This window comes from Lagenorhynchus albirostris, chromosome 10 (assembly GCF_949774975.1).
Source record: "Lagenorhynchus albirostris chromosome 10, mLagAlb1.1, whole genome shotgun sequence".
Taxonomy (NCBI): Eukaryota; Metazoa; Chordata; class Mammalia; order Artiodactyla; family Delphinidae; genus Lagenorhynchus; species Lagenorhynchus albirostris.
Window position 1 is genome coordinate 22,123,832 of NC_083104.1, and position 21,623 is coordinate 22,145,454.

The following is a 21,623-nucleotide window of genomic DNA, read 5'->3' on the forward strand; positions in this document are numbered from 1 at the left end:
CATCCCCCAGAAAGATGTAAATGTGCCCCTTCCCAGTCATCAGCTACCCACCAGAGGCAAATATTCTGACTGCAAACAGTGTAGATTGTTTTTGCCTATTTGTGTACTTCACATTAATGGAATTATACCTTATGAAATCTTCTGTATCTTGCTTCTTTCATTCAACATGTTTTTGAGCTTCATCCATGTGTTGTATATGTATGTATTTATTCTTTTTTATTGCTCTGTAATTTTCTATCATATGAACCCATCATGATTCATTTACCATTCTCCTATTGACAGACATTGGGTACTGGGAATAAAGCTGCAAAAAACATGCATGAGCTTTTGGAAGACATATCCATTATTAATGTCCTAAGGACACATGCTAGGTAACAGGATTGCTGGGTCATAGGGGAGGCATATATTTTCTTAAAGATTGCTAGCCGTCTAAAGTAGTTTATCATTTGACATTTTTACCGGAAAAGTATGAAAGTTCCAGTTATTCTATATCCTCACCAACACTTAATATTATATTATCAGTCTTTTAAATGTTGACCATTCTGAAGGATGTGCCCTGCTTGATGGATGTATAGCATACTTTACTTTTAATTTCAAAAGTCCTAAAAAGTTGGGCTTCCTTGGTGGCGCTGTGGTTGAGAGTCCACCTGCCGATGCAGGGGACATGGGTTCGTGCCCCCGTCCGGGAAGATCCCACATGCTGCTGAGCGGCTGGGCCCGTGAGCCATGGCCGCTGAGCCTGCGCGTCCGGAGCCTGTGCTCCGCAGTGGGAGAGGCCACAACAGTGAGAGGCCCGCGTATTGGAAAAAAAAAAAAAAAAAAAAATTCCTAAAAAGTTAAGAATAACCCAACATATTTCATAAGTGTTGAGACTTTAGTAGGAACACACCCTTTCAAGTGATGTCCTTTGACATCATTGAAAGTGCGATTAAGGTTGGTAGGGCTGAAAAACACAGAAAGAGGAAGACTCAAATCTCATCTAATTCTTCCATCTTTCAAAATTTTTTGGCTGAAGTGGGCATCTAAGCAGATTCCATATCAAAATGCTGTCAACCTGTAGATGAGATCACACAGAGGAGCAGGTGTTCTAGGGAAATCTCGGGTCTTGGCTTCTGGTTAAAGTTGACGTATCCAGCCTTTTACTTATAGCATTTACCTAACTTGACAAGATGTGCAAAACTGCACAACCATTTACCCAAGAGGACTCAACTCATCAATGAGTATTTTGCAACTAATTCAGTTACACGATGTATGGAAACAAATTAAGGTCAACTGAAAACAGTTGCATGCTTTTGAACCCAGGAATGATCACCCATTCCTGCTTTTTGGCATGGGAAGGGCTGTAGGGAGAGTGAGATGGGAAGGGAAATAAGGTTTGCTAAGTACATACAATGTGCCATTTGTTACACAAGAACTTTCATGTAGATACAGTCAGGAATCGAATTAGGTCCTCACTAAAGTACATTAAGGTGGGTTTTATTATTACATTTTACTGAGAAGGAAACTGAGGCTCAGAGGCATTTAGGCGTTTCCACTGTAAGCGCCTGGACACCCAGGAATGTAAATAGTAATGCCATGGAGTTTTATCTTACAGGAGGTGAATTATATTATACTTACAGATAATAAGAAAATTATGCAAAAGTTATTCTTAAAACTCCTTTGTATTGCTTACAAAGTAGAGCGAAGTGGCTTGGTGTACATAACCCGAAACAGTAATACTTAAGCATGTTAAACTTGAGAATCCGTAAGTTAGACTAAAAGAAAGGACATAAGATGATATATGTAGATTCGGGGCTCTCTGCCTTTTTGCATTTGAAGGCACTTATGAAATCTCTAGTGGTGAACAGGTACGGCAGAACAGTCTCAAGCATTCCTCCTTGTATGCAAAGTTTACTGGTTTGGTTTAAGTATTAATCCCCTATAATCATAAAACACATTACATCTGTTGCTCTGAGACTTTTACAATATAGTGGGATCACAGCTGCTAGGAAGAAGGTTATATTCCAAAATCAGCCAAAAGGTAAACTGTGCACACAGTATGATTCCTTCATATTCCTACTGTATTATGAGCGTAACTGGGGCTTAGAGAGATTTAAGATACGTGCCCAAAACTCTAGTTCATGCTGGACCAGAAAGGGATCCCAGTGCGTCTGTTGTAAGCTCAAACTTGAAGACCCTTTCCAGGAATCAGGCCAATGGGTTAGCTGCCAGCAAACTTGGAATCAATTAACCTGGAATTTGACATACTTCAGACCGTCTCATTGAAAAAAAGGTGGAGGAACTTACCCATGAAATGATTGAGCACATTGGGCAAACACCTGACTCACTGGAGAATGGAGGCCAATAATTCTCTGCATAGATTAGATGCTTTGAGACAGCTCTTCCCAGCCTTGATTTTGCTATGAGCCTCGTAATGGATGGTGATCTGCAGGGAGCAGCACACGCTCCCTGGGTTGTACTTAGGTTGTCGGCTCCACAAGTTGGCTCTAACTACAATTTCTCTCACGCTCATGAGAGCACATCAGACTGCAAGGTAGTTAAAACATCACCTAAGGGCTTTCCTGGTGGCGCAGTGGTTGAGAGTCCGCCTGCCGATGCAGGGGACACGGGTTCGTGCCCCGGTCTGGGAAGATACCACATGTCGCGGAGCGGCTGGGCCCGTGAGCCATGGCCGCTGAGCCTGTGCATCCGGAGCCTGTGCTCCACAACGGGAGAGGCCACAGCAGTGAGAGGCCCGTGTACAGCAAAAAAAAACCCAAACAAACAGAGACCACACATTGAAAAAGATCTTAAAATAGTTTTCATTTTCCTGATGGACAAAGTGGTGTAGAATGACTTTGATAAGAAGGAAACTAAGTAATGGCAGACGTATGACCATAGGGGCTCATGGGATACCAGGGTCAGAAGAGATTTCTTCTGTAAGCACCAGGAAAGGCCCACAGTTTTGTTTCATATTATACCAGGAGAGGCAGCATAACCTAGTCTCTAAGAGAATGGGTGCTGCAGCTTGAAAACTAGGGTATGAATCCCAATACTACCATTTACCTGCTGTGTAAACTTGGACAAGGCACTACCTACCCTTTAGTCTCAGTTTCCTCCTCTGTAAAATGGGGGTGATAACTATAACTACCCCAGAAAGCAGTTGGGAGGATTTGGCACAAATATGTACATGGTATTCAGAACAGTGCCTGAGCCAGTAAGTTCTCAGTACCTGTTCTCCATGGTCATCACCATCAGGAATAGGAAAGAAACGAAAGCAAAGTGACTTCACTCCCTTCTACGGATCAGAAATAATACTGATAATTTATTCTAATGGAAATCAAAGAAGTAGAATAATGGTGCCACAAATCCATTCTTGTAAGTATCCTGAGCAATATAAAAACTTCCCATGGAAGAAAAAATACAAATTTATCTACTCCAACAGAGCTATCCCATCAGACAAAAGGTCCCCATGCCTTTAATTGAATTTTAGAGCTAATGGCAGATTCTCGTGATCAATGACCCAGATGATCAAAAATCTGAATATGAATGCAAAGTGGGTTGCAATTCACCTCTATCAGTATGGTGTCATATACAGAATAGAATTAAATATCCTAATTTCATTCTCCTGGTCTTCCTTTCTCAACAGTAGCTGCATGCTTCATTAGAATGGTTAATGGGGAAAGTAGTGTCCAGCAAAATCAAAACATCTTAAATAACCGATTCTAGGGCTTGATGTCACGGCATGCTTTCAGCATTTCTGATTTGAAAGACACTAAAAATAAAATCTTAATATGGTAAAAAGATACCCTCGAGGGAAAAATGGTGTAGTGGAAAAATCAGAGTCAGAAAATAGCCTCATAACATCATTTCTTTTTGTGCAACTTTAAGTTATTCTGTAATGTATAAAGCTGCCACTTTACAGCCATTCTACTCTTTAACCTCCCTGAACCTCAATTTACTCATCTGTAAAATCTCAGTTAAAACATTTATCATACCTATTAAATAGGGTTGTCATAAAAATTGAAGGGGACCATGTGTATAAAGTTTAAAATGGTAACATCTTATAAAATATTTTATTAGAAATGTATGGATTTTTTACTCCATAAGAATATTCCAAAATATTAAGAAATAAGTGCATATCAAGATCAAAATCCTTCTAACCATCCCACTGTACAGCAAAGAAAGGACAAGCAAATCAAGGACCTGCTCAAGGCTGGATCAACTCCTTTAAAAGTGGAGGTAGAATTTTTTTAGTGATGATGGGAGTCTGCCGGTTTATACCCATGCCTCCCTTTAACCAGTACGATATCCTGTCTAAAAATCACTCTATACCACCTGAAGAATTTCCTAATTCACTTACCAGGCTGCATTCATCAAGACAGAACGTTGAGACTGCCTAACAGTGAACCACGAAACGGGGCAGAAGGAATGCCACTAACTTCGTGACTTACAAAGCGTGATTACCAGCCAATGTTGTTAAAGGGATCAATGGCATTGAAAGAATGAGTTGTGGCGAGTGGAGTATCAACCATGAAAAGGGTGATGGACAGTTATAGTTCCAGTCCAATAGCAGTGTTATAAAGGGTCAGTGCTGAAAGATGTCTCAGCTCCCCCTTTGAAAAGTCCTTTGATGCTTGATTACCGTTCTTTTTCCTCTCCATTGTTCTGTTTCCTCAGGTAGTTCGTTCAGAGTCTCAATGACGGCAAATAGCACTATCCAGCATAGAGTAACCGTATCATTTACATTATTAGCATTTCGTGATTTTTACACCCTGTATAGAAAGCTATGTAAAGCGAGAATTTGGGAAAATAAAAATGCTTTGCTAGACTGCCACTGGCACATTACTTAAAAGGGAAAAACTATAGTTGTACATTATTAGGACTACAAATTGAAATTCTCCCCAAGTCAAGGAATGAAGGAAGTTATGGTTCTTTAGGTGGCGTTCATTTCCCCTCTGTAGTATGTACTAGTAATGAACAACATGTGATATACTTGCAAGCCTAGCTAATAATCAGGAATACAACCCGTGTGCAAAGCCCATATTATGACTTAATGTGACATGAAAAACTATCACCTTGACATTTCTATGCTTTTGTGATATTTCTTTTCGAAATGGAAAATTTCCTATTAAATGTACTGAATGAACTTTCAAAAAGGAGGAAAGAGAGAAGAAATTTTTTCTTCTCTCATTTCCTATATGTGTTGAGTATGTGTCTTTATCTTTCACCAGATTATCAGGTCTAGAGAAGCAGGGGCATCTCTGATTCAACTCCTGACTCATTTCTGCATGGCCCACACATCCAGCATAGTCACGTAAAAGGTCAATGCAAATACCTGTGTCTTGATAAGATGGATGGTTTGGAGAAGGACCAGATGAATCCAAGAAAGAACACCTGTGCACCATCATCTACGGCATGTAACCTAGTGGCTCAAACACTTACTTGTGCCCCAGAATTGACCAAAAAATAGACACCCAAGCCCCACTTCAATCTCCATGAACCAGAATTTCTCACTGTGGGACACTGGAATGTAAATTTCAATAAAAGTTTCAAAGTTGAATATTTTGTAGCCAGTTTGGTTCTCGTTTGTGGAGTGATATTTAGGAAACTTGGAGATCAAGGAAGCCCTTTGTCTAGGTCAGGCACAGCCAACGGATTCACCTCCCAAACCATGTCTGGGAGCGGCTACTGAAGACCTAGACACTCAAAGTCAGTCTGTGGACCATCAGTATCACCTGGAAGCTCGTTAGAAAAGCTGAACCTGAGGCTCTACAGCAGACCTACTGAATAAAAAATCTGCATGTGAGCATGACGCACAGTGATCATATGCACGTGAAAATTTCAAAGCCCTGGCCTAGAACAATGTTAACGAAATGTGACGCATCGACAGGCTCTATCGACATCACTTGGCAGGTTGTCTGAAATGCAGAATCTTAGGTGCCACCTCAGACCTACTAAACGAGAATCTATGGGGGAAGGATCCAAGACTGTGTGTTTTAACAAGCTCTCCAAGTGATGCTTAGGTATGCTAAAGTTTGAGACCCATTGGTCTAAAGTGCTGTGCTAAAAAGAGTTGCAAAGATGGGCTGGGCTTCCTGCAAAGTGATGTATTCATCAGTTAATGATACCTAGCCACGTGCAGAAAGGGGCAAGTGGTAACACTCAATGCTGCACATATATTATCTCTGCTCTAGACAGAAAACTTGACTCATGGATATGATGCTTTAAGACCAAATACATCGGACTTTGGAAGAAATCAGAATTGGTACTAGGATGAGAAGGAAAAGATGAACAACCAAAAAAAAAAAGAAAAGAATATGGCAGGAAAATTAGGAAAAGGATTAAACCTCACACAGATAAAACAAGTGTGACACTATATTAGTAATTGTTGAGTTGGATGACGGGTAATGGAAATTTATTATATGATACTATTCCTTCTAGTTTTGAGTATATGTGAAATCCTTTATAATAAAAAGTTTAAAAATAAATCCATCCAGAGATACATTATTGCTTATGTAGTTAGAAAACATTAAAAGATTGATAATATCCATTGTTAATGAAGGTGTGAGAAAAACAAACTCATACATTGTTGGTGGGATAACAAGTGGTTATGACCTTTTGGAAGATAATTTGACAGCAGTAAATGCTAGACTATTTAAAAATGTTTTACACATATTGGTCCAGTAACTCTATTTCTAGCAAGCTTATCTAAAGAAGAAGTCACCCATTTGCATATGGATACAGTACAAAGGTGTAGACTGTGGCTTTATTTGTAATAACAATTTGGAGTCTATATATCTACAAAGATGGGACATGCTCATAGTGAGGTCTGTTGTACAATTATTATTCCTAAATGACATACCTAAATGTATTGGTCTAGAAAGTTGCCAATGATATAACGCTGAGAAGATGAAAATGTCTGTCACACTGTTTTAATGGGAAGAAAAAACCCTAATGTTTATGTGTGTGGCTCTCTTTGTATGTAGATAGGCAAGCATCTGGAAGTCTAATACTGAACAGTTGATGGTTACCTTGGGGGAGGAGTATGTCTGTTTTTGGAAGGATGTCTATCACTTTTAACTCTGTATAATTTTGTACTATTTTCACCTTTTGTATTTTCGTCCATGTGACAGTGTTTCTGCCAATGAGATATAAATGGGTGACACAGGGAAAGCTCTTTTAAGTTCTAAGAAAGCTGGTTGATAGGGTCAAATTCAGGTGGCCCCTACAGTTTGCTCTTTGCCCTTCCCCTCTTTTCCTGTTTGGAATCTAGATGAATACCTGAGAAGGAGAAGCTCGTTTGTAAGCACTGGGGTAACGGATCCATGCTTAGAAAAGGCACAATGGAAAACTAAAAGGAGCCTGGGTTTGCAAAGCAAGTGTGAAATGAATCAGCCCAGAATGGTTCTTTTCAAACTTTGCATTACATAAATAAGATAAAGCCATTAATTTGTTAATATTTTTTTAGATTTCTGTCACTCACAGCCAAACAATTCTCTACCCAAGCATTATTTAACCATCCAGGTATCCAGGTACATCTGGTATAAGCAGGGATAGGATATACATACTAATATATGTGCGGGTAGGTTTCATCTAAAGAGGCACCTTGTACATCTGGTCCACCATGAATTCTCAGCCTTAGCACAGCAGAGGGTACATAATTTAATGAAGGAGTAAGGGAATCTATAAAAGAGTAATGTACATAGTTACCTCTGGATTGTGGGATTATGGATGATTTTAATTTCCTTTTGTATACTTGCCTGTATTTTCTGAATATTTAAAATCAGAAAAAAAACCCAAAGCTATTTTTAAAAATTGTTAAAACTGTATAGAAAAGCTGTGTGGTACAGCTTAATGACAAAGTGGAACTGTGTTATTCCATAGATTTCAACATATTACAAATCAAACCTTTTTTCCCCTTCTCTCTCCCTCCACTACAAAAATAGAATCGAATCATGATAAAACACAATATACAAGAGACGTATTGGTCTGATACCCCATCAGGATGATAGAAGAGCTTTACTTTACAATTATATTACATATTTATAAAGAAAAATTTTGAAAGTGGTTTCTCTTACATTGATGGATGTCTGAACACTCACCATAAAAAACAATAAAAAATTAAGCATCTTTGTTTTCTGCTGCTACAAATGCATGTAGGATATAGAGTATTTCAATTCAGGGGATACATTTATCATACCTCTCGGGAAAACTTTGCAGACAAATCAGCTGAAACCCCTCTGCGTGGTGCAACAACTTTTGCAACAATTTATAAAGCATCATGGCATGAATATTTTTATACCAGTGGTCTCAACTGGACCATAGAGCAATATCTGGAGACATTTGGGTTTGTCACCATGGAGGGGATGCCACTGACACCTCATGGGCAGGAGCGAGTGATGCCACTAAACAATATACAGGACAGCCCCCAGGACAAAGAGTTATTCAGCCCAAAATGTTAATAGAAACACTACTTTGTAGGTAATGGCATCTGAAGGCAGTGAAATGAGCTCTGAACATGGACTCAGGATCTAGGTCCAAATTCCAGTTAACCATTTCCTCATTTCCGTTTATTCAACACACAGCCCAGTCCTGCTTCCTGGTATTTGCCCTGTTTACTCTTTTGCTGGAATTACCCTTTCTTCAAATCTCTTCTTTGTTGGATCTTTTGTGCCATTCAGGTCTCTGCTCAGATGTAACTCACTCCTGATGATCCTAACTATTGTCTCCTCTAAGCTTTCTCTGTCCCACTGCCCTGTTTCATACTCTTGATCTAAAACCATCCTGCTTACTTGTTTAGTGTTTGTCTCTCTAACAATGACTTGCAGAAAAAAATGTGCCCTGATCCTTCAAGGCCTTGGATGATGTAACTTTTGAGGATGTAGGTGGTCTTACTTAAAGCCCTCCTGCCTCCCTTTTTTCTCCTTTCCAGCCACAGTGGTCTTGCTCTGCTTCTTCACCAGAACATGCTCGGTCTCCAAGCCTTTGGACATCTATCTCTCCACTCCTACTAACCCTCGCTCCTTACCTTCTGACTAGTAACTATTCATCCTTCAGCAGTTATCTTTAAATGTGATTTCTTCCACTATCCATAAAGATTGACCTCTACGTTTCTCCCAAACATTACTATTACTTTTTACTTACTGGCCCCCTTTACCTGCCTTCTCTTTTGGCTGGAAACTCCACGAAGGCAGAGCCCTTGTCTTCTGGTTAACTGCAGCCACCTCAGTGCCTACCCTAATTCCTTCCTTGTGATATGCGCTCAACAAATATATATTGATTAATTTATTCCACCCTGAGGACCTGAAACTGATTTTTAAAAATAAAAGCTAATAAAACATTAAATAACACTTTTCTCAAGAAATACAGACTTTATAGGCCCGCCTCTACTGTGCTTCTGCAAATTGCATGTAGACTAAATATTAGCTTTCCAACAACAAAAATGCAAACAAGGTCCTTTGCTAACGGAATCTTTTCTAGAGAATATAATTAAACAAGAGAGAAAGAGAGCATACACACACAGTCATAATCTCATTAAATTGAAGGAGAAGCACCTAATCGAACTTCTGACTAAGGGTGGGGATACCCACACACAAACACCGTCCACATACACACAGACACACACACACACACAAAGTTTTCCATGAAAAAAAAAATGCAAACACCAAAACTCTTACTACTTTTGTGAGGTCCTAATGATTGATGGATGGTGTAACTACACGGTCCTCCAAAGTCCTCCCAGTGGAAAATATCGCTTCCCAGAGCAATCCAGGCAAACACCTACAGTAGCCAAAGCAGGCCATGCCTTGTCCTTGACGGTATTAGTTGCAGAACAATTTTTTGCAAAGCACACTGAGAAGTTCTCATTGATCTGCACACAAGTACTTGAATCTGCAGGCAGAAATGAACTTTGGCTTTTTCTTGAAGGTATTGGCATCCCAGACTGTTTTGCTCTTCTATTAACTTACCATTTTTATCTGAACACCAAAAAGAAAAATGTTGGAGGAGTTTTGGAGAATCTTCTCTTTCGAATCCCTCATTTTTTGAAATTTTCATCACATCTCTTTTTCATCTTTTGTTACTTCTTCATGAAAACCATTACCCTAAACACCATGGAGTGAAATTTAACATTCATAACCTGGACATACGAAACTGATAGTCTGAATTTGGAATTGGAGATTCATTTGTGTACCTGAGTAGACCGTTTTGAGGTCATTCCAAGTGTAACAGAGAAGATGACACGATTTCAAGGCCAGCCAACTGCCACAGTTCTCAGTAAGACGTACACTAATTTCTTACATTTCTGGCTGGTCAGCATTCCCACATCTCTGCCTCGGGAAAATGGCTGGGAAATGGTCAGAACAAATCACTGTGTCCTACCAAAGTCAAATGGATTTGATGGAAGGGTTAGTCCGGCTGGAATATTTATGAGCTGGAACCAAATGTTGATCTAGAAGTGCCCTTAGAGACTGCATTCTACTTGCTTATGTTACAGTGAAACCGAGTCCCAGAGATAGAAAGAAATGTAGTCAAATCACACAGACAGGGCTAAGGCTGAAACATTTCTTCCTGTGCATTGCGCTGTCCCCATCTAAGGTAGCTCACCATCTTCTATTCTCTGGATTTCTCTGACCGCTTTGTAACTGGTCTCCCTGTTTCTGCATTTTATACCCTTCCACCTGTTTTTCTACAGTAGCAAGAGTGGTTTTAAATTGTAACACATCATTCTAGTCTGTTGCAACAGAGTTTCAATGCACAAAGAAAACAATGCAAGTGTGTACGCTCTGGCCCATTGCTTTCTCCAATCACATATCTTATTACTTTCTCTCCCCAACTTACTATGCTTCAGCCATGCTTGTTGTTCAGTACTTCAAATATACGCAGATCTTTCTTAGAGGGGCCCTCAGTTCACCCTTGTAGAATTAAGGAATGAGTGAGACTTGAATTCAAAGCTCTGACCTCCCAATCCAATGCCTATCTAACTGTATGAAGGTGAAGGTATTAAAAGAAATGCAATTATAATATTTCAGCAGTTTCAGCCACTATTAAATCATGGCTTAGCCTAATCATAAAGGTTAGCTCTATTTTGGAAACATTTAGCATGTTCTTACAATACACAAAATCTAAAGCTATCAGAATGTTTTACTGAGAATCTTTGAGTTGTAAAGTCTGAGAGGATCCTAAATGTTGTATTTGAATCTCTCATTTCACAGATGAGGAAACCACAGCCCAAAGAGGTGAATTACAAGTGACACAAAATCTTCTTACTCTCTTAATCTGACACTTTTTGTCTTTCTAATCCAGTCAGTTTCTCAAAAAAACAGAATGAAAGTACTATTTTGCCTGACTTGCACTGAAACATTATAGTCCATTTACTGCATTTCTATATACCTAATTAACACATCCTAACCCATTACCAACTGTTTGTGCCTTTATAAGATGCTAGGTCCCATGTTACACGTTTATGGGTTTTATCGTGTTTTGTCCTCATGACTCCCTAAGGCTTCAAGTAACTTGATCACAGTCATTAAAGAGATGAGAAAACCCATCCTTAGCAAGCTGAGCAGGTCATCCAGGTGAGAAAGGGCCAACTGGTACCGAAGGAGATGGTTTTAAGCTCCCTACTCCCTGCCCCCTTGAATGGCGCTCCAGTGGCCCACAGGAGCGGACGTGCTGTACCAGAGTATTGTGCTTTATTATAGAAGAGCAGTTTTTCACCTGGTGAGAATACGGCTCTTTTCATGTAAAGTGATTTTTATCTTTGGCAGAAAGCAACTGCAATACAAAGTCATATTTCACTCTGCTCAGAGCTCGGATCTCCTCATACATCTCCATAAGTCAATAGGATCAGGGAGAGAGCATTTATATATAGTTACATAGCACAAATCGCTATGTACTTGAAAATCACTTACCCACATTTCAGTCATTTGCAGAAAACCCTCTGGCTGGCATCACATCCCCAATTCTGAGGTGAATAAGTTTACTGTGTACATTAAATTATATAGGTGTGAATGTACACATATACATATATATATATATATATACATAATACATACATGTAAGTGTGGGAGTAAAACCTGACATGGAAACTGACAGACAAAATACAAGTAGTTATTACTCAAATGATCCCCCCACTCTCATATTCTGAACTATTAACTCTTAGCAAACTGTAAAGTGTTTGCCAAAGACACCTTGCGTGTGACAGACATCAGAGAAGCTGCTCGTTCTCTTGGTTGAAAAGCCTTGGAATCTCCATCTCTTGCCCAAGTTCTTTACTGGAATATATCACCTTGATTCCCTTTTGGAAATTGTGTTTCCTACCCACAATTCATTCTTTCTTCTTCTGGGAACAATACCCCAGTTTTACTAGGAAAATCATCTTTGTCCTATTCTTAGTGGTGTGGTATACGTGACGAAGGTCTGGCCAGTTAGAGGGAAATGATTCCATATCCTGGACTACATCACTGGTTCAGGGATGAGTGTGTGACAAAGCCAGGCCTACAAAACTTATCTCAGGACTTCTATGGTTCCCACTGGGAAGCAGGAGTTCTGTGTTTCATTGGAATTTTATGACCTGACTGGAAACAGACCTGGAGTGGCGAATGGCCTTTCCTGTCCCTGCATGGAGAGATCATTCCTGAAATTGAAACTAATGGAAGAGATTGAGAAGTGGGGCGGGGTGGGAGAAAGAGAGAGGTGTATGTGTGTCGGCAGGGGTGGAACAGGACACTGTTTGAACCCTTACATCATGCCTTGTCCAAATTAGCTACCTCCTTGCAAACCTGTTATTTAACCTCAACAGGTTCTGCCTCCTTCATTTTGATTTCTTTGGCTTAAGCAGTTCTGTTTGTTTGGGTTTCTATCATTTTCAACAAATACTCTTGATTAATATAGATTGAGAAGCAATGTTTTAAAGACATCTTCAATAGAACCAATAAATTCAGTTTCGTTTTGTTTTTTTGCGGTACGCGGGCCTCTCACTGTTGTGGCCTCTCCCGTTGCGGAGCACAGGCTCCGGACGCGCAGGCTCAGCGGCCATGGCTCACGGGCCCAGCCACTCCGCGGCATGTGGGATCCTCCCGGACCGGGGCACGAACCCGCGTCCCCTGCATCGGCAGGCGGATTCTCAACCACTGCGCCACCAGGGAAGCCCCAGTTATTTTTTTATTTTTATTTTATTTTATCACTCTGTGAGCTCATTTTCTAAAAAGCTCATATATGCTCAATGGCTCCCATGTGCTTCCTTAATAAATTTTAAATTATTAAAATTTCTCTCTGTTTAATCCATAATATATCCTATAACTGCTGGTAAGTTAGCCTACCACAGCTCCCAGGAAATAAAGTTATTTTTGACCTTCCTATCGATGCCTTTATCCGAAGGATCAGCTCTAATGATGGGACCTCCAGGCCCGGGGAAGGATATTTTTGGTTCAGAGAGGCTTTTGATAGTCTCAACTTCTACTTTGGTACTTGGTCCACAGAAAACCTGGTATTCTTGATAAATCCTTTATACTAAACAATTTGCTCTGCCAAGCAAATTCCAAATAATTGTACTGACAGGCAATCAATGCTGCATAAAAACAGAAAGACTTGTGAATACATTGAGAATCATTGAACTTTTGGTCCACATGAGGTTACACTAAATACTTTCTAACTCCAAGTAGAGTTAACATGAATGATTTTGGAATGTTCTCTAATCATCTTACTAGACACAAAACATACCAAACGTGACAAAAATCACCTCAAAATATTAACAACTTGCATTCCTGTGTTCTGACACTTGCTAACCCTCCATTGAGGCCCTTCCACAATCTCATTAGGTAATTATTACTTTCATCCTGCAAACAGGGGCTTAGAGAGGTTACGTAAGAAGGTAATGGAGCGGAGATTCAAATCCACTTCTGCCTGAATCTAGAGGTCTCAGCCACCTCAATTCTGCAGCACAACAGAAGGGAAGGACCCCTGCAGCCTTCCCCCAGCAGTGGGAAAAGGAGGCACAGATTTCTCATGCTTGGCATAAGACTTGTTTCACCAAAAGAAAATGTGAGCAATGGGTTCCAGCACAGTGTTTGGCTGGGTTAAAACTGGTTATCTCTAACAGAACTAGAAATGAGTGGACCATCGTCTTGAAACTTCTCAAAGTGTAGTCCCAGGATCATCATCGTAATCATTTCCTGGAACACAGATACACAGGCAGAATCTCAGGCCCCACTCTAGACCTACTGCATCAGAATCTGCACTGCAATATGGCCCGCAAGTGATGCACATGCTCATTCAAATCGAGCATAGACTGGTCTGGAACATGCTGTCAAAGTGTGGTCCTTGAACAGGTGGCATCAACATAAATGGGAGCCTGTTAGAAATGTGGAAGGAAGGAAGGGAGGGAGGGAGGAAGAAAAGTAGGAATGAAGGAATGAAGGAAGGGAGGACAGAAGGAAGGAAGAGAGGGGGGAAGGAAGGAAGGAAAGAAGGGAGAAAGGAAAGAAGAGAGGGAGAGAAGGAGGGAGGGAATTGTAGGGTGAGGAAGAGAAAGGAGGAAGAAATATCTATACTAGCTGGAAACTCTTACATGCCTGATGTAATGGGTTATTGGAATTAATGTTAGTTCAGTCAAGCAAGGCAGCTTAGTGTAATGAGTTAGTGTCAGCCACTCTGAAAGTTTACATCTTTTTTAATTATCATGATTACCCAACTGACTGGTTTCTTTTTAACGGCAGGAAAGTGCAGGGAACATGTGAGTTAAGCCCCTACAGCACATGCATAAGGAAAGCAGAGTGGAAATGTCAATCAGGCAAGAGGTGGATATTTTTAAGTTTCTAGAGGAAAACCAAAGGGCTTCCTTTGACCCTCCTCTCCCTGGGTCAGGGTGTCTGACCTCTACCTACTATTCACCCATTCTCTTCTTTTCCATTGCTTTCACCTTTCATTTCCTTCACTGCATATTCTCCCAGTGGGGGAACAAATGATGATAGTGCCCATGAAAGAGAGGTCAAGTAGCACAGGAAGCAAATATCTCAAGGACTCTAATATTTAACTGACAATTGATGCCCACAACCCCCGTCCACTTCTCAACACCCACAGTGCATGGAGTCATGGGGCCCAGGCAATTTTGGTCTCTGGTTTGGATCTGCTAACCCTCAAAATGTCAAAGTTTAGACAACACCTGAAAATATATCTTTTCCCATTCAAACCGAAATGGTGCTCTTTCTTTCTCTCTTATTTTCTTATATCGTGACCTGGCTTGTCCTTTTTTTACAATACTATTTTTGGAGCCAAAACTCTGGACATCTTTTCACAATAAGAAGGACTCATAATGGCAGTCAAATACCTAAGAACTTTATTTTTGGAGCTGGTCTTATAAAAGGGAGGGACAGAACGATTCTGGAAATATGCCTCACCTTTTAACACCTTTTCAACAGAGTCTGAAAGTTCCAACACAAAGAGCAAATAAAATGCATTGTCTGGACTGCCAGTGGCAGGGGACTACACATCTCTTTTAATGAATTCACGACTATGAACAGCTCCAGAACGAAGTGATCTTTGCCAGTTCATATTCATAGTAGCATCCAGCAACCTTAATAATATCGGGCTATTGTCTAGCAGAGATTTATCATGTGCTAGTAATGTTCTCATTGTAGACTACTTATGTGAAGAAGTAAGATGAGTCCCAGAAAGAGCACTCAGGAATATAAAGGGTAGAATCGAAAAGTTACATACACAGAGTAATGGAAGGCTTAGATCTCCCCACCCCGACCCCTGAAATATTAAAAATGAAATCTTTCAAACAACATGTGCAGGATAGAACAAAATCTGCAGAAGCCAACAGAGAAATCTTGACAGAATCAATTATCTTTTCATGTAGGAAAGTCTGCACAAATATACTCTACAAACTCACACAGGTCAAGGCAGCGATAGAAAGTGTTCCATCCATGGGGTGGGATCATTCCTGTGACCACTAGGTACACAGTCTGTAAGATCTCACCGCACTTCAAATGCTGGCTTCACACCCGATTTTCTGTGTAACTTGTGTGAGTTACTTGAGCTTTTGGGGCTCAGTTTCCTCGAAGTATGGGTTCACAAGTCTTCACCTGTGTGTTCTGATGGACCAGTTTACACCAATGGGTGGGAATAAACCTGGATTCTCGTGAGGGGAAACTCAGCTTTCTCTTGTTCAAGTATCCCCTGGGAAGGAGGACCATTTGCATGCAGGAAGTCTACCAATGAGAAATCTATTTTTATTGGCACCCAAAGCCCCCTGCTCCTTTGGCAATATTCACAGGAGACACTCAAGTATATTAATCCATGGAAGCCTCTTTTGCTTGACTGAGCCCAAGAGTGGATGTGCCTCATTAAATACCAGTCAGGAAGGACATGTAGCTTCAAATTCCCGTAACAAGCCAATCAAAACCACACACTTATTCCTGGGAGCCGGGCAGCGTTCCCTAGAGAGGAGGGTTGCAGAAGGCAGATACATTGGAGGACAAGGGCAGCCAGAGGCTTTGGCCTTCCTTTCCTACCCTGTGCATGGCTCCACGTGTCTGGGAACTGTGCTTTTTCCAGCTCTTGCTATGGACCCCTTACTGTGTCTCCTGGAATGTCCCAGGCTCCCAAACCACATCAAATAGTTTGCAGTTTTATAAATGCAGAATTTTAAACCTGAAACAAGTCTTGGTAAAGAGAGAATAACGATACTGTGTACACCAGAGAGGCAAAGATTAAACAAGTTTCTGTTTGCAAAAGCTCTCTGTAAACCATAAAAAACGAACCAGATGTCAGCATCAATGATGAGACAAAAGTGGGGCAGAGAGTTACTTAGGGTAAGGCTTAGGGTTACTTCTAGGAAAAGACAGTAGTTCTATGTCTTATAAAACCCTCAACTTCACAACACACGTGATACAGAGTTCTTCAATTAAAGATTTTTTTTATATCTCAATCTTATTCTTTTAAGCCAAAGATCAAACTTCCCTCTCCACCAACTGCAGGGACAACTTTACTACAGGGTATAAAAGTTTAAACGATCACCCTGGCTGTAGATTAAATTGCACTATGTGAAAAAGATGGCATTCCACTTCTGTCCCAATTCAGTCCCAACACTGTCTACTTTTTAAAAATGCTCTCCTTATCACAGATGCTTTCTTTTTATGTTTTGTTTCTCAGTTGCCTTTATCTTTTTATTTTATTTTTTATACAGCCGGTTGCTTTCTTTTTCTTAGGAAGGAAACGTTTTATGGCCTTAAGGGCAGCAGCCAGGCAGGTGCAAAAAGAATAAGAACTTGTGGACTGTGTCTGGGGAGCTTAATCTAAGTATGCTCTTCCGTTTAGAAAGTCAAGACGTTAGCATTCCACTGACTGTCTAATTCTTTTCTTCTTGATATTCACAACTTCTACTTCCAGGTATAAACCCTTTAACATGTCACCCTAGAGCTGTGAAGTATCCTGGAGAAACAGCGCAGTGCTACTCAGGCCTGGCACTTGAATTAGCCATGTCCCAGCCACGTAGCCCAGACCTTTCTAGAAGGCTAACTTAGCCTCTTCGGCACTCAGTAGCGCTCACAGACCATGGGAATGAAGGGACTTGGGTGTTTTGGGCCAGTTCCTTAACAAGCCTCACAGGGACACTCTTTCTAACTGGCTGTGAAGTGATGCTTTTCCATTAGTATGATCTTCCTCAGGTCTGGAGATGAACTCAGTTAGTTCAAGCTTCACATCGTATCTTTGTCCTAGAAAAGTTCCTCTCCCTAGAGGGACAGATCAAAACATCTTTCAGAGACTTCAGAATTCATAGAAATTGCCACTGGGAACGTAAGGTGTCACGTGGCCAGAAAGTCAATTGGCTGGTCTTGATGGGACACTGGGGGGAGGGGTATGCATAATCATCTTTAATTAAGGGATGGGTTGCCCTTGATGCTGGGGAGTCATTTTCACATGAAAGGACCTCTCAAATTAGGTTGATGTTGAAAGCAGCAGGGCCAGGGCCCCTTTGGAATACACAGTGAGAACGCTGTGGTTAGATTTCCTAGCAAGAAACGATTAACACAAAGAAAATGAAATCAACACATGTTAATAATGGCTGTGGAAAATTAAACAGAGATCTAAGTGATCAGAGCCTCAGAAAGGGCTTTTGATCAGATTCTTTGAAAAAGAGGTTCCAAGTTCAACAGAACCATGATGAGATGAAAATCAAAATTGGGATGATAGAAATTATCTTAAATTGAACACGTCTCTTGCATTACCAGCTAAACAGCATGTGAGTTCCTAACTTCAATGCTGAATAAAAAATGCCCCAATTTTTGTGTACATTTTCATATAAATATGTTAATTTTATATGGAAAGACATACGCTATTATATCAGATTTTAATAATTATCAACAAACTCTTAATGTCTTTTTCTTCCAGCTTTATTGAGGTATAGTTGACAAATAAAATGGTGAGATATTTAAAATGTACAACATGATTTATGTATAAATTTTGAAAGGATTCCCTCATCAAGTTAACACATCCATCACCATATATATTTATCTCTTTTCGTGTGTGTGAGAACACTTAAGGTCTACTCTCTTAGCAAATTTCAAGTGTTATCAGTGTTATCAGTGTTATCAACTATAGTCCCCATGTTATACAGTACATCCTCAGACCTTATTGATAAACTGCAGATTCTGACTCAGCGACTGTGGGGTGGGGCTGGAGTTTCTTAATTTCCAGAAAGCTCCCAGGTGCTGCTGGTGGACTGTGGACTGCTTTTGGAATGGAAAGACCCTAGGATATCTTTGGTAATACCTTCAGCAAAACAGGCCCTAAATGATGGTGGATGTGAAGGCTTCCAATGTCAGGCATAAATTTGTATAGTTTTATGTGACTTTGAAACCACACCATCAGCAGCTGGTTTTTCTTGTGCCCTGGCATTCACTTTACCTGAAATTTTGATTTGACAATTTTGTTTGAAAACGTGGATTCACCATGACAACCACTCAAACAGAATGACTAAAGTCACATAACCGTTTATTATTCTGAAAACAAAGTACTTTAAACAAAATACTCTAGAGTAAATAGAAAGTTGATTACACATTTTTTTCAAAGAGAGAAAGTAGAGCATACTTGTAATATTCAAAAGAGTTGATGACATGCCACACAGGATCCCTGATTAATCGAAAGCAACATGCAACATCAACTTAAGTCACGGCAGCCACAACTAGTGTACACTAACCAATGGTCACCCCTGACCCAATTCAGCTATTTAAAAAAAATTTTTTTTGAATAATTTTAGATTTACAGAAAATTTCGAAGTTACTACAGAGAGCTCTTGTAGTAGCTCTCTACTAAAGCGGTTTGCCATAATATTAATGTCCTATATAACACAATACATTTATCAGAACTAAGAAATTAACATCGGTACTTGACTGTAACTCAACTACAGACTTTATCTGAATTGCACCCGTTTTCTCACTTTTGCCCTTTTCCTTTTCCAGGATCACACATAGTATTTATTACCTATGTCTCCTTGGTCTCCTCTGGTCTCTGTTTCCCTGTCTTTCTTTGTTTTTCATGATTTTGAGAGTTTGGAAGAGGTATTTGACAGAATGTCACTCAAATTGGTATTTTCTGATATTTCCTCATGATTAAGCTGGGGTTATGAGTTTGGGGGAAGTATACCAAGCAAGTGAAGTGTCTTTCTTATCACACCAACATCAGGGGATGCATGATATCACCCCCTTATTAAACTTCATCACTTGGTTAAGGCAGTGTCTTCCCGGTTTACCCACTGTAAAGTTACCATTTTTTTTCCTTTCCATACTCTATTCTTTGGAAGCAAGTCACTAAGCTCAGTCCGTAGTCCAGGGGTAAGGTAGCCACTTTTTAGAGGGATCTAACAGTCCTTTCTAGGTCCACTGCCTGAAGATATATTCTCATTTGTAAAATGGGGATTCTCATGGTAATGAACTCAAAAGATTACTGTACGGATGAAATAAAATCATGTATTGTGCGCTTAGCCTGGTGCTTGGCACACAGGAAGGGTTCATTTGTCCATGCATCCATTGACTCAACACCTACTCATGAAGTACGGACCATGTCTGAGGTGTTATCCTGGGAGTCAAGATACAGGGTTTAAAAAAGACACAGTCCCTGCCCTTATGGAGTTAACTGTCTACTGGAACAAACACACAGAAAAACAGAGCACTACACATCGGAATAAGTTATACAAAGGAAAAGGTCAGTAAGCTATGTCAGAAAATTAGCATTCTGATGGGGGAAGCTAGGCTTCAAAGAAGTGCTCGCTAGGAAAGTGATGTTTAGTTGAGGTCTGAAGGATGAGCAGGAGAGAAGTGGGATTGGAAGATGTCCACATAGAAGAACAGCACGTGCACACGTACTGAGGCTGGAAACACTTCAAGGACCAGGGAGAAGGACGGCAGAGTCAGAGCATTCTGAGTGAGGGGAGACGAGACAGGAGGTGAAGCTAGAGAGGGAGAAGCTCGATGCTTTCTATTTATCCAAAGTCCAACCAATGCATGAGGCTGAGCATGGGAATGACATGAGGTGGCGGAAAATCATAAGAAATCACACTGGCTGCAGCGTGAGAAACAGGGTGGAGGAGGAGATGTGACTATTGTGGCTCAAAGATTCAAGGGAGAGATGGTGGCAGCAGAGAGAGGGGGGAAGTGGATGTACCAGTCGATAAACATAAAAATACACCAAATCTCCTCCAATCTTCTTTTCCCATATCACCTAGCTTGATTCATGTCATAATTAACCCTCTGGGCTTATAACCCTATGGCTGAATTTGCTGTCCTCCTGTCCCATAGTTTCCAAATAACGTTCTTCACAAAGCCGAGGCCATCCCCATTAAACTAGATACAAGACTATGTACATTAAACAATTCAATAATAATTTTACAGATAGGATGCTCTCCATGACATCCTTATCTCTTAGACACCTGAGACTTTTAACAAAGAGTGCTGCTAATCATCTCAACAGAGAAATTATTCTCTCCAAGAGCAGTAACAGCACATAAATAATACCATAGGTCAAGCAATATTTTAATTTGACTTTATACCGCAATGCAAGGAGATAGAAGGAGATAGTTACAATTATCATCCCCGCTTTACAGATGTGCTGAGGTACACACATCATAAGAAACTTAATGCCTTGATCTCACAGCCAGCCTATTTGCTCTGAACCACTATGACATATCTCAATGCTAGCAGAGCTTTAGTTTCAGAGAACCCTGACATTTCCCTGTGGCTAAAGGAAGACATTTTGAGGTGAGAAAGTATATTTAGAAAATGTGGAAACTGTTTAGTAACCGGGCACTAGGACCTCCTGCCAGAAGTCATCCCCAGACCAAGTGAGAATAAAAATTATTTTATTCTACTCCACACCTGAAAGGATTGTTGTAATATCCCAACTTAAAGTAGGAGTTGCCATCTGTCCTAAGGTTAAAATGTAATATTTGGAAAATGTTTTAAAGCAATTTTCTGGCTTTGATAAATAGTATGTATTGTAGTAGAGCTAGTGTTCTGAAAGAGAGCCATATTAGTAAATAGAGTCATCTGGTATTAAAAATGTGTTTGGTAAAACTGAAATCTCTGTATTTTACAGATTTAATTGCCTTTGTCAGCCCGAGAAAATGGACTAGTCTTTCA

The 21,623-nt window shown here is 40.2% G+C and overlaps 1 protein-coding gene across 1 annotated transcript in view; it reads right to left on the reverse strand.

The window, feature by feature from the left end:
- TAFA1 (TAFA chemokine like family member 1) overlaps nt 1-21,623 on the reverse strand; it is a 699,324-nt gene that overhangs the window by 218,915 nt on the left and 458,786 nt on the right. The window lies entirely within an intron of this gene.